The sequence below is a fragment of the Camponotus floridanus genome, unplaced genomic scaffold (assembly GCF_003227725.1).
Source record: "Camponotus floridanus strain SB8 unplaced genomic scaffold, Cflo_v7.5 scaffold230, whole genome shotgun sequence".
Taxonomy (NCBI): domain Eukaryota; kingdom Metazoa; phylum Arthropoda; class Insecta; order Hymenoptera; family Formicidae; genus Camponotus; species Camponotus floridanus.
Genome location: NW_020229360.1, coordinates 59,260 through 65,651, shown reverse-complemented (window position 1 = coordinate 65,651; position 6,392 = coordinate 59,260).

The window sequence follows — 6,392 nt, the reverse complement described above, 5'->3', positions numbered from 1 at the left end:
ACAAAATGGGATGGTCGGTACGGTGCAGAAGCGATGATCGCGAAACCAAATTTTCACAGCAGAAGCGTTTTTTCAGAAAACTTAATCGCTGTGGAATTGCGTAAACTCGAGGTGAAATTCTACAGGCCGATTTACGTGGGTATGTGCATACTCGACATATCCAAGATATGTTTGTATGAATTTCATCACGAGTACATGTCTCCTTTGTATCGCGATAAATGTAAAATTATGTACACTGACACAGACAGTCTCATATATCACATTGAGTGCGTTGATGTGTATGAGAACATGAAGCGCGATATCGCCAGATTGGACACGAGCGATTATGCGGTAGACAATGCGTACGGTATACCGCTTGAAAATAAAAAAGTACCGGGCCTGATGAAGGACGAAAATAACGGTGCGATAATGACCGAATTCATCGGGCTCAGGGCAAAGATGTACGCGTTACGAGTGGATGGAAAGAAAGACACGAAGAAAGTTAAAGGCGTTAAGAGCAACGTTGTTGCGAGAACGATAACGTTTGACGATTACACGCGGTGTTTGAAAGAAGAAATTGAAATGACGCGCCAGCAGTCGTGTATACGATCTAAACTGCACCAAGTATACACGATCTGCGAGACGAAAATTGCTTTGAGTCCGTACGACGATAAGCGGTATATCATACCTGAAACCACAGATACATTACCGTGGGGACATTATAGGATACCATTGTAATATGTAATGTAAAATATATAAAATGTAAAATGTAAAATGTGTGCGATAAACTATCTATTAAAAGAATTATTAATAAAGATTTTTATATTGCATATATTTTTATGTAATGTAATGTATATTTCATACATCTTATTATCGTATTAAAAAAAAGAATACATGTACTATCCAAAGGAATATTAATAAGGATTTTTTATATTTCATATATTTTTATGTGTATCTCATGCATCTTATTATAACTTATTAAAAATACATATACTATAGAAAGGAATATTGATAAGGATTTTTTATGTATATTTTTATGTATATTTTTATTTTTCAAATATTATAATGTTATACATATATTTTTTCCAGAAAATTAAAAAAAATAAACACTGTATGAAAATTAAATTAATTAATTAAATCACATTGTCTTTATGTATCCAAGAATTGTGCGAATTGTCAAATCCCAGCCATTTCACGTAAACCTCGTCACCCCTCCTGCGCAGTACTTTCTCCACGAGATACACGTCCGGATAATTTGCGCGATGCAACTCGTGTTCGTAGAACGCTTCAGCGATAGATTTTTTGCGATAATCCTCAAGTAGATAGCTTACGGGATTAGTATGCTGCACTTTTATAATTTTAAACACCTCGGTTGTCCAATTTGGCGTGTAACCTTTCTCGAAAACTGTCTTGTACTTGCTAACGCATACCGAGTCACCTACTTTGAATTTCGCCGGACCCGCAATATTTACATGGTTGTACACAGTAGCCAAGAGTCTTTCAGCGATCGCCGGGGTAACGTCGACGGGCCGCATACCGATCGTTCGATGCTTCCGCGCGTTGTAATTCGATACGAGTTCCGGCAACACGTTGATCCACTTGTAAGATCCGTTTAGCGTAAACATCTTCCACATGTCGTTTTTCAGCGTGCGATTGAATCGCTCAACGATCGATGCCTTTAATGTCGAATATGTAGAATAATGATTGATGTCGTGTTTTCGCATGAGCCGTTGCACGTCGATGTTATAAAATTCCTTCCCCATATCGGTCTGTATATTTTTCGGACACCTCTTGCTATCTCGAATTATCTCGGCGATAGCGTCAGCTGTCTCGCTTCCACCTTTACTCTTGAGTGGTACGGCCCACGCGTACTTGCTCAACGCATGATGACAGTGAGTATGTAGTTGTAACCTCTGTTAAAACGAGAGTACGGACGCATCTCGACGATGTCGGCTTGCCACAGGTCATCGTATCCCCGCACTATGACGTGTCTTCGGGGGAAATTTTTTCTCGCTGGTGCGTGCAGTTCATTCACCAACTGCCGTTTCTCTAAACTATGTTGTTTCTTCGCTTCCTCGATTATTCCCAATCGTCGATCCATCGTTGTTTCGATTCGTCGATCAAATAACGATACGTATCACCATGCGTTTATTATTCGTTGTCACTCTTTAGCCGTTCACTGCCGTTCGACAGCCGTTCAATAGCCGTTGCTGACCCGTTCGTAGCCGTTCAATAGCCGTTCAATAGCCGTTCGTAGCCGTTCACTGTCGTTCGATAGCCGTTCAATAGCCGTTCAATAGCCGTTGCTGACCCGTTCGAGGTCGTTTCCTCTTCGATCACTGTCACTAGTTCGATAATCCTTCGTAGCCGTTCGATAAGCCTTTGTAGCCGTTCGATAAGCATTTGTAGCCGTTCGATAAGCCTTTGTAGATGTTTAATAATTGTACAATAGCTGCTCCTAAACTGTTCGCTACAGCTCATTATAGGTTGATAGCCGTTTCTGAATTAGTGTTAATCGCACGTCGAAGTTCGTTTATCGCAATCTGCAAAGCTCGCATATCCTTCTCGAACGCAATCAGCTTCTCGTCTGATTCTTTCTGTTGATTCTTCAACGTTTTAACATATTGTTCCATATACAGTTTGTTGACTGCATCGGTATCAGCCTCAGGTTGCGCTACACGATGAATCTTGCGCGACCTCGCATCATAGTCCGTAGCGATGCGACACAGAGCGTTTCGACGCAAGTAACTTGTCGCCAATTTACCACAATGATCACTTGTGCAGATTTCTTCATTTCTCCGTTCGAATAATCCAAATTTGTTGATAGGCATTTTTTTTTCGATGTGAGTAACATCGATTGACTGATTAGTTTTGTCGAGACACCGTTTAATTTATAATAAGGCCAGCATCGCGAAGTTCCTCTATGATCGACAGGATCTCGTTGTCGTGAGCGTTGTGGCCAGCTCGGCGCGAAGCGTCGAGCAATCGTAGGCGATCCACTAGCTCGTTGGGATCGTCCCAGTGCACGTAATCGATCTTATTGTCGGTTAGCGTCATCGCGCGAGGCGTGAATACTCCCGTTCCCGTTTTTTTCTTTTTCGATTCGATCGACATTAACGGCGCGATTATTTGTTTATACTTGTATCCCTTGTTGCTCTTTAATTGACCTTGCGCATCATATTGACGTTTATGCGCACTCGTCGTCATCAATATGCTCTTATATTTTTGCATATCGTCCTTAGTGTATATGACGTCGTCGGGAATTCTCTTGAAGATCAACTCGTATAATCCTGGGTGTACCAATATACCTCACTTTGTCTATGATTATAGAGTTATCTTTGTCGAATCGTTTGTTACCAGTTGTTGAGACGCATTCCATTCTCGTTGAAATAGACGCCGTACACGTGATCGATTGTGTTTTTTCTTTCGTCACCGCTAAGAAGAGCACCTATGTATTTTTATCCCAGTGATCCCAAGTGCTCTCGTACACTTCTTGACCTTCCGACGTTTGTAATCTGTTTCGAACGGATGTTCGAGCGGGTCGAGCGGGTTGCCCGTGGTTTCGAAAACTTCCTCTTGAAACAGGTTTTTTGGGATTTTTCGAGAACTTCTTCGATCTCATCAAGTAATTTGGGTATCCTGGATTGTACGTGGTTGGACGGTTGTTGTCCCGGACGGTGTGAGGTTATCAGCGGTGTAGAGGTTAGCAGCGGTTCATCCAATGTACGCGGCGTCAATAAACGTTTAGCCTTCAATCGTTTCCTCTTTTTCGGTGTCGCATCCTCCTCCTCCTCCTCCTCCTCCTCCTCTCTCTCTTTCTCCTTATACCGCTTGATGGGTAATGTTTTAATTANATTATATAAAATAAGTATATAAATATTACATTAAATAATGAAAAATATAATTGAAATCTTTCACATGTTCTGATACAAATATATTTCAATTATTTATAGAAATTATTTAATAGATTATTTGTATAGTTTATTTAATAGAAGTAATAGAGCTCTATACATTTCGATTTACTTCACATTCTTCTCAATGGTTCAAATTAAAAACAAACCAGCTGAGTTTTTGACGTTATTTTTATGTATTAATATTGAACTTATTTTTCGTCTGATGTTCTACAACTTTTTCATTATAATAAATTTCTAATACAATATCATGTTTGTTTTGTACATTTATGTTTATATATATAATTTATACGACAGTGTATTTATAGTTTTTTTATTTTTGTGTTATTCTGTTTAATCATACTAATAGTTTTTTCATTATTATTATTATATTACACAATTATATATACAGCGTAATCAATATTTTTGTTGCATCATACCAAATGTAAAAGTATTATAATACTTTTCTTACAATTTAATTTATTAAGAAGAAATAGATCGAAATGTCTAGATTTCCATTTTTATTTATTGTAATGTACTATATAGCTTGAGGTATCTATTAATTTATATACTTGAGTTATTAATTTGTAAAAAATTATATTATATGAAAGTTACATATAAAAAAATTGAATGATTTTGAGCAGATGCTGATTATATGTATTGTATTTATTTTTTATAAGTAGAAATTTATAACTTTTAAATAAAATGTAAAATTTTCCAATATTAAAATTTATATTTGTAAAAAACTTTTATATATTCGCTGAACAAATTATTATTATTATTATTGTTACTTTAACAAAATTGTTTTTTCACATTTAAAAAACAAAAAATTAAATATAAATTTCTTTATATACATAATTTTTAACAAATGTGTTATTTCGTTGATTACCAAGCTAAACATTTAATGCTTGCCAAGAACGAACTCGCGAAAAAAGCAACATAAAGTTGTCCATGATTAAAAACATCTTTGGTGAAGATCTAATCCAATTCTATCAAACGTTTTGTCCTTGTGATTTATTAATCGTCATGACAAAAGATAATTTTATTGGAAATTGTCTTCTGGAAAAAGTAAAAGGAAATACATTTTCGCAATATAACGATTCAAAAAAACAATGTCTCCTGTTTTGTCACCTGTTTAAAATCTTACATTTTAATAAATGATCTGTAAGCTCTATAATCATAATCTAGTGCCATTACAAAGACCTTCATTGATACTTAAATTTCTAATTAACATAATAATACTATTTTGGTCTTAAACGTAATTCATGAGGAGACGATGGAGATAAACTATTTAAAATATTCTGGTAACAATGTTTCACTCATGTCACCATTGTCATTATTTACAATAGTGTCTGCACTTGTATAAATTCGTTCATCAATTTATATCTAATAATTCCACAACTTTCTTATTAATTTCATTTACATCAACATTTCGTGCAGAAAGTATGGCAATTTTAACAAACTCATAGACATTAACAAACTCTGTTTTTCTTATTAAATCACCATATATATCTTCCACAATATCAGCATTAATAGACGCTATATAACATTCAGGAATTTGTATATTATCATTAAGATCATTTAATGTACCATCTCCAACATTCAGTAAAAACTTTACAAATTCAATTTCTTCTGGAAGAACTCGCATATTTTGTATATTAAAGAGAATTTTACGAAATGCTTCCAAGGAGAACTAAACTTAATAGAAAGATTTACAATTTCACTTCGAGTAGCATGTACTTTAATAGGCAAAAGTTGTCTAAATCATCATCTAATAAAACATTTTTCCACTGAAAGGAATATCATTATTCATAACGCAATGTTCGATCCATTATTTCTAAAGCATATCGTGATGCCATTGGTGCTTCATCCCAAATAAAAATATCAATTTCTTTTAAATATTGAGCTTCTTTTGATTGGATTTTAATAGTTGAGGATGAATCAGCAAATGGAACTGGTAATCCAAATATCTTATGAACTGTTTTTCCAAAAGGTAATAATGTAGCTGCAATACCCGTAAATGCCATTGTACATACACGTTTATTTCTAATTCTAGCTAAATAATAAATAGTTGTGTATATATATGTTTTACCTGATCCACCTGGACCATCAATATAAAAATAATTATTTGAGATAATATTATTATTTAATTCATTTAATATAAGATCGACGATCTCTTTCTGCTTATTATTTAATTGTTTATATTGTTTGGTGCCTATTTCTATAGCTTCTTCAAATATCATGCAATTCTCTTCTTCGTCATTTTCTGTTAATTGTTTCATTTGTGGAAAATCTACAAAACTTTTACCTTCAGCACGAAGCATACTATTAATTTGTACGTATGCTTTATTTTGTCTTTGTAATATACCAAAATGTTGAATATAATCCTCAGACATTGCTACTTTAAAGTTTTCTCACAATTCTTCAGGATGTAATGGTTGACAATGTAATAATATACGTACAAATAATCTACGAAGTTGTCGTAGCATCATCCATCCAACAGCTTCATTCATAGCTTTTTTC